We start from the raw sequence: 7,904 nt of genomic DNA, 5'->3' as shown, positions 1-7,904 counted from the left end.
AGAGTGTCTTAATACTAACATTGAAAGGCAAAGTCTTCCTTTGTTTGGGTTCAATTCTCTTAGTCAGTTGGGTACCAGGCACAAAGTAATTATTTAGAATAGCAAAGATGTCAAGTTCCGGTGTAAAACAGGTTCTATGAAATCTGAAATGGCAATGCCTTTTTATTCCCTTAATAATTTAACTCCAAAGTTTCCAAAAAGCTTTTTCACACTGTTCCTTCTGGATGGATGCTCTTTTGATGCAGTAAACTCGCCAGCTGCTGTAGTATTGAGATGTTACTCTGGACTGTGCATAAATAATCCTGTTTTCATTTCCCAAGCACATGTAGGATTTGGGGTGTTCAGGTAAGTCCTTTAGCAAATCCTGAGATTGAAAGTTCTCCCTGAAATGTGCACAAAGACCTGAGCTCACAGGCATATCAAATCAAATTCTGAAGCTGACATGGCATGAAAAAATACAAAGGTAGAAGTCATGAAGTGGTGCCTTTTTGTCTTCACACTCATGGTTTACTGTGGGGGTTTAGTATTTTGTTTTAAAGAAGGATGTTCAGAACAGAGAGGAACCTGCTGGCTGAATGTCAACCAGCAGGCATGGTAGGTACAGCCGACTAATGTGGAAGATGCTTCTATGAATTTTTTTGCACAAGAGCCCCTCAGGAGTGTGCTTTTTTTTTGTGGTTCCATGAGCTGGAAGTTTACATTAATGCTACAGCAGTACTTAGATTCGGGCTGGAACCTGCAGAAGATAGCAACGAAAAAATCATCCACTGCTCCAAGAATTCCCTCAAGGACCAAATGACCCAGCAGCTGGCAGAACCGACTGGGAAACAGTCCCTGCACATCACAGCTCAGGAAATACAGGATCAGTCTCCAGAGAGCTGGAGACAAGTGCTATGTTGTAAAAGCACAGCTACAGCAGCCAGCTTTGCCATGGGGATGTTCACCCTCAGGTTAAGCTAGCTTAGATACTTGGAGCTGTGTGTTATCACCTGACCTAATTGCTCAGTGTTGCTATGACATGTGATACAGATGAGAATAAAATCCATGCCTTAATTCAAGCTCTGTGATACAAGATTGCCTTTGCAACTCCAAGAATTGGAAAAAACCATGACATAAATTGGAGACTCTAAATAGCCTTGCAGAGGCGTGCAGAACCTTCACGTTTGCTGTTCTAGAAATGATGCCGGAACCTACCCAGAATGTACAGCAAATTTCCAAGCTTAAAAAAAAGAAAAAAGTGTAAGCAATGTAAAAAACTAGTGTGAACTTTTTAGAGACTTGCTTTTGAACAAACAGAAAAAAATAATTAAATTAAAACAATCAAGTTCTGTAACACAATTGAAAGGCAGTGAGTGCAGCTACAGACACCAAAACATTTGCTCATCACTGCTGGCTTAATTTTTTTGAAATACAGTGTCCATGCGCATCATACATACTGGCTTTACTAAGCTACTGGATCTCTTGAATGATTTACCAGATCCAGTTACACTTCAACATTTAAATGATACCAGTATGAAATCACTCTTTCATTAAAATAGCAAAAAGGGTCTGTTAAACGAATGAAAACACTGAATCTATATCATGTCACTGTGGTTAACGGCTGCTAAATTATAGAGCAACAACAAAAGACCTTTTATAATTGTATTCACAGATCTTCTGGATGAGCCTTCACGCTCTGTACAAACCCTGAGCAGTTAACAGCTACTAACAAACTCCTCACTCTGCACCACCTCTGATGATTGCTTTCTCATTCTCAACCTCCTTTTCTTAACATCTTCATTAAATAGGAACCAGTAGAAGACTTATCCATTTATAGCTAGTAATTAGAATATATTATTACTACGACCAGACCATCTCAAGTCTCGTATTTTTTAAATTTTCTACTATAATATGGCCTGTAAAAGCAAGTCTCTTTGTCTTTATAGGAATCTACATACTATGTTTTTTTAGAATGATTTCAGTACCAATGTGACCAAGTCAAGACTGAAGCCAGGTTCTCTAACAGGAGAACTCAGGAATCTATAAGCTCAGTAACTGCAGTTGTGTCCATGAGCTTTAGCATTTTATGTCACCTTTGTGTGGCTTGTCCAAGCCTGTCCAGCTGACTGTAATGCAAGTTGTGCTTGTCTATGCAAGAGTTAAATTAGGGCTTCTTTCCCTTTCCCACTTTATTTTTTCATGTGATTAAAAGATGAATAACTGCCTGGAAAATGGAGCTTGCCTGAAGCCTGCTACCTGCTCTCAGCAAGTGTGATCAGCTGTAATGGCTGAAGCTGGTCCAAGCCCCTTGAGTTTGGTACACAATTACGTGTAAAGGGACTTTCTTGCCATTTTCCACTACTTCTACACTTCTTTCACTCAGTCTCTATATTGACATCCTCCACTTTTTGCTGCCCTCTTCTCCAGGCAATTTTAGAATGTCATTAAACATAACAACAGAATCCAATACTTTCCTACTACATTAAAACCTTTTTTCCTATTTCTGAAAGTTGTCTCTTCCAAGAGACTTTAAATCTTTTTAGTGTGTAGTAAGATGCTGTCCTAGGAACAGCAGCTTGTGGTGTGCTTTCTGTTTGACACACTCCCCAGTGCCTCATTTTCAAAGGCAGAAAGAGTCTCTGGTAGCAAGAGTCTTTTTTAAACAACTTACCCATTCACCAGAATTACAGTCAGCTGAGTTTTCCTTAGCTGCTTCGTTGGCGGATTCATTCCTCTCATGAAGTTCTGAAACTTCAAACATCTGCTCCTCCTGATGCCTTTCTTCTGGCACGGGAAGGTGTGCAGAACCTTAGCAAACACCAAGTTACAGTTGCCTGTTTACTGTCCACTCCAGAGTCACACTGGTTCTCTACCAGAGCTCCAAAACGAAGAGTGCGGAGCTCTTGTACAGCGAGTCTTGATGACAGGTGCTGAAGCGGCGTTCAGCTTGTGGATGGAAACAGCTACCTTCGGGTTTCTGAACACCCCTTAGGTACTGGAGATGTGCCATGGAAACTGATCAAGAGAACTGGTCAGCTTACCCTTAAGGAGGCACCTACAACAGGTCGGTTCACACAGTGGCCTCAAGATCCACGCCTGTGTAACTTCGGTGAGCGAAACAGGAGTTTTCCCTTGTCTAAATCCCCTGCCCCCACTTTTTTTAATCTGCAGATGAAGTGCATTTCAAGTCGTAGATATTCCACCTATATTCCTGACAGCTCACAAGCTGAGTAAGCCTCACATTGCAACTATAATACTCACGCTACAGTTACTTAAGAGGCTGTCTTAGGTTATATGTCACCGATCTGTACCCACCAACTGCAGATGCCCTACGTTTGTATTTGTCCTGTACCCTTGTCATCCCTGTTTGTTCTTGTGACTTCTTCCATCCTTCGTTTCAGAATTTTGCAACAATCAAACATTAATAATTAGTTTTAAAAAATCACAGCTTAGAAACATAGCTCAGAACAAAGTCCCCGAAGTCAGGTCTTTCAGATATCACTTCCAGGTGTCACTACCTAGAGTAAGACCATTGTGCAGAGTGAAGTTCTGGTTCCTCACTTTTTCAAACTGCTAAGAAGTTCTCAGAATTGATATTCCTTTGATATCCTGGACTGGTCAGTCTAAGTGATTCTCTTTCGGAAAGATGAATAGTGGAGGGAAGCGGCTGCAAGAATGCTCACTTGAACTACGGGCTGTGCCTTCTGATCCCTCCCCTCAGCTTTAGGTGCCTCAAGATCAGGACCGGGTGAGCCAAAGTTATACATTGAAATTCCTCTTAGTGATGCCTCCAATGTGCACCTGCCCAGCCATCTCGAGACAAACATCTAACTTAGAAGGTTCGTGTTAACTGAAATATTGTCACTCACCAGAAAGTTTTGAGTGCTGTTTCTTTTTGTAGCAAAGATACAAGCTTCCCACTGCCACTAAGAAAGGAATGATGGCCCATATTGCCAAATCTCTCTTTTTCAGTGTTTGAGCTTCTGCAATTATATATTTCAAATAAAGTTATATACTGTTCAAATGTACAATAAAACACCACCATAGCAAAAAAAAAAAAAAAGGAAAAAGAAAAAATGAAATTAAATGCGACATATCCGTTACAAATGAAAAAAAAAACCCCCCCAAAGAAAAAAAAAAAAAAAAAGGAAAAAGAAAAAATGAAATTAAATGCGACTTCAGGAGTGAATCAGTCCATCACCCCCCACCCAAGTGCAAGATCATCTATATTTCAAATTCCTGAGGTATGCATGCCTGATGAACAGTAACAACAACCCCTCCTATAGACCCTGCAGCTTGACAGTACTTTCCCCAACGGTGTCTAATCTGAGTCTTTTCTGCTTGTACTTTAAGGCTATTCCTACTTGACCAAGCAGGAGGTCGGATCACTTAATTCATTTTAGGAGCTCAGATTATTTTAATTCTAACAGCCTTTTACATTAATTTCCCACCCCACCCCACCCCACCCGCCACCTTTGAACCCTACATCATTCATTCTTTGCCACTGATGTTATCTCTATCTTTGGTCATTTTTGTGCCCCCCTTTGGACTACCAGTTGGCGGACAGGGTAGATAGATAGTGTCCAAAACTGGACTGTGCCGCACGAACAGAAAGGTTACTTCCTGTGGCTTGACCGGTTGGGTAATATTAAAGGTCTAGTCAGAGCTAGTCCCCTGGTCTCTCTCTACAGCAGAGAGGTGGAAAGAGAGGCAGCTATCAGCATCTTCAAGAAATGATGTAGTGTCTTGAGACAGCTGGGTAACAGAAGTGAGGTCAATTGTTTTCTAGGTGTGTAGCATTTTGTTTGAATTCTCATTGTATTAATGCTTTTTCAATGGTTAATTCAGAATCGGACCGTAATTTTCTCCTCTGTAAAGGTTACCGTACGACTACAATAAAATAAGGAGACATATGCTATATAGAATGTTTAGTCATAACAACTTTGTGGACACGAATCCTTGTAAAACCCATTCTGCTTTATCTTCTGTATTGATTTTTGTTAAGAAATTGTAATACAAAGGTGAAATGGTTACTAAAGGGTACGTAATACCACAGACTGTGATTGTTTCGGTGACAAGGCAAACTGCCTCACATCTAGCCTACCAAGTAAGCCCCTTCTGAGAGGGAATCCTGTCTGGTGCCATTTTGTGACATACATAGCTGATGCACGGCTCTTCGGTAAACCTTGAACAATAATTCCTATTAGCAAACCCTTACAGAAGAAAACAAACACTACGCTTGGGGGTATTAAGGCAGAAAGCTTAAGTCTATTGTCATTAAAAGCTATTCAGGTCCCCTCTGTGTTTGTCTCATTCATCCAGAGATCCACAGCATTGAGGGAGGGATGTGGGAGAGGGAGGAAATGTACAAGACAGTTCAAACCTAAGAATTGTTACGATGACAAGTGAAATGATACGTGTATGTTCTTGCTAGCTTACCTTTCTCTTCAATGATCACTGTTGTCCCATTTCCACAAACTTTCTTATAGAAAGGTATTTCAATAATTATCTCACAGTAGTAAAATCCAGTGTCATTTGCATTGGCAGATTTTATCACTAGAACATCCTCGCTTTCATGGGTGACGTTGGATACATAGAAAAGTTTGGATGATATAGTTACGGTGATGTTCTCTTTATTAACACGATACCAGCTTACCCTATACCTCACAACAGATTTTTCCCAAATACAGGTGATTTCAGTGCAGTCTCCAATTGATAGATGTATTTCTGTTGGTGTTTGGATGACTGTTAAATTACTGGGACCTGATGCTAGTGGAGAAATACACACAGATTTGAAAGTTAAAGCAGCAAAGAGATGATGTCACAGCTGTAATGTCTGCAATCACAGTATTTAAAATAATGTTAATACTGTAAAATCATTATAAGAGCAATTTTTAAGATTAGTTTCTACCCACTTCTCCCTTGAACTATGGCAATTACTTTCTGGCTAAAGGAAACTTTTAATCTGGTGTGTTAAAGCCCTCTGTCATTTTTTGAGTGTAATAAATGAAGATTTTCTGTGTACTCACGGATATGCTTATTTTTTATTTTCAACAAAAAGCTTGTATAATAGAGGTTGAGTCTGAAGCATATTAAGCACTTTATCTGCCAGATAAAGAATGACCAAAAGGAGTAATTCGGAACGATTCATCAGTGAATAGTGAGAGACTCATCCAGATGAAAGAGGGATACACAACAGTTTTTGTCACCATGTAGGAGTTCTTGTCCTGCACTGCTTCTAGTGACAAATGTACAGCATTTTTGAGGTGGCTTCTTTCATTCTGTTTAAACTTCTTTCATGGAGTTTTTGCTGACAAGTAGTTTATAGCATCAAATTAACTTCCTTCATTTAATAAGTGTGCCATATGCCATGCAGACCGCAGTTGTCTCATCAGATCTGTGGCCTGGCTTTTAGCTAAGGCTGAGTCAGTATCAGAAGAAAAGACTCACCATTGGGTGAGTGAGTGGACTCAATGACCGTAAAGATCTCTTCCAACCAAAACGATTCTGTGATATCAAACTTTTTACTCTTTCCTGCTTTGAACCTCTTTATTACTCATTGCCCACATGCAAAGTGATCTACATGACGTATTGTGCAACACTGTACAAAATATTTTCTTTCGAAGTTAAATTACTGTGTGGATATCAGATTTTTTTTTATTCCAATGACGTTGATACTCATCTCAAAAGTACTAATCCTATAAAATCTATCTCCATGGCTGCTGAGACCATTAGTCTGGTGTGTGAAGAATTATAATTTCATTTTTCTAGCATTTTTACTATTACAGTGAAGAACTCATAATGAGAGTAAACTGCATGATTTTCTTTCAAATTTTACGTCATTTGAAACATTTCGCACCAAGCAATGGGATGATTTTGCCCCTATCTAGTCCTAAAGTGGCATCTGAGAAGTTTTATCAGAATTACACAAAAAACCATTTTTTTCTTTGCCCTTAGAAAAAGCCACATGCTCATCAAAGGAGTTAGGCACCTCTATTTTTTCCACAATGCAGCAGTCAACAACTTGCAGAGTAGAATATGGGCAATATAGAGGTAATATAAACAGCAGAAAATATAAGGGAAAGAATTGACATAGTCTGTAAGAAGTTCAGAAGCTGTTTGGGTGTCAAAGAACTGATCATTAAACTCAGTTTTTCTGTTCATTTAAAATACAGTTTTGCTGCAGGCTGTGCTGCATTTCCATCTTGTGACTTTACTGTCTTTCTGAAAAATATCAGTGAAAAAATCCTTTTGCCTTTGCTTAATCTCTTAATCTCTCCCCCTCTTTTGTTCCATTTTTAAATTTTTATTGAACACCTTCAGTATTACCCAGTGCAATTTGGCTTGAATAAGAAACATGAAAACTTATCTGCTTTGTATTTCAGGACCTACATGATCTAGAACAAAACCTTCTTAACATTTTAAAATGCTACGTTCAGTAGAAGGTTTGTTAAGTCTGAAGGTCTAAGAAAAGCAGTTCTTGCATTAACCTAACATCATTTTGGGAGCCGAAATGTACAATTTGTTCCTCTACACTTTTTCTACAACAATCTCAGTGAAAATGCTTTTTGATTCCCCACGCATTTTAATTTTGATTTCCACATTATGAAAATATGGTTAACATTTCCTGTCTCCCAAACAAGTCTATCTGAGGTGGATATACCGTGAGAAGTTTTTTTTAAATCCACGTCAAGAATTACAGGTGACTATCCGTAAACAAAACAAAGAAAATAAAGCACTTACCTAAGCAGCCAAAGCACACTGTTAAAAGCAATTTCAGCGAAGTTATGTTCATCATGGAGGATTAATAGCACTTGCTCACGGGTTATTAGCACTTGCATGAGAGCGTCTTTGTTGAAGATTAGCAAAACTACAAACGAAAGCATGTCAGATTCATAGCTTAACTTCCTCTTCTGTCATGTGGT

The sequence above is a fragment of the Buceros rhinoceros genome, unplaced genomic scaffold (assembly GCF_000710305.1).
Source record: "Buceros rhinoceros silvestris isolate BGI_N320 unplaced genomic scaffold, ASM71030v1 scaffold1350, whole genome shotgun sequence".
Classification (NCBI taxonomy): domain Eukaryota; kingdom Metazoa; phylum Chordata; class Aves; order Bucerotiformes; family Bucerotidae; genus Buceros; species Buceros rhinoceros.
The sequence above is the reverse complement of the archived record's forward strand: the minus strand, read 5'-3'. Positions refer to the sequence as shown.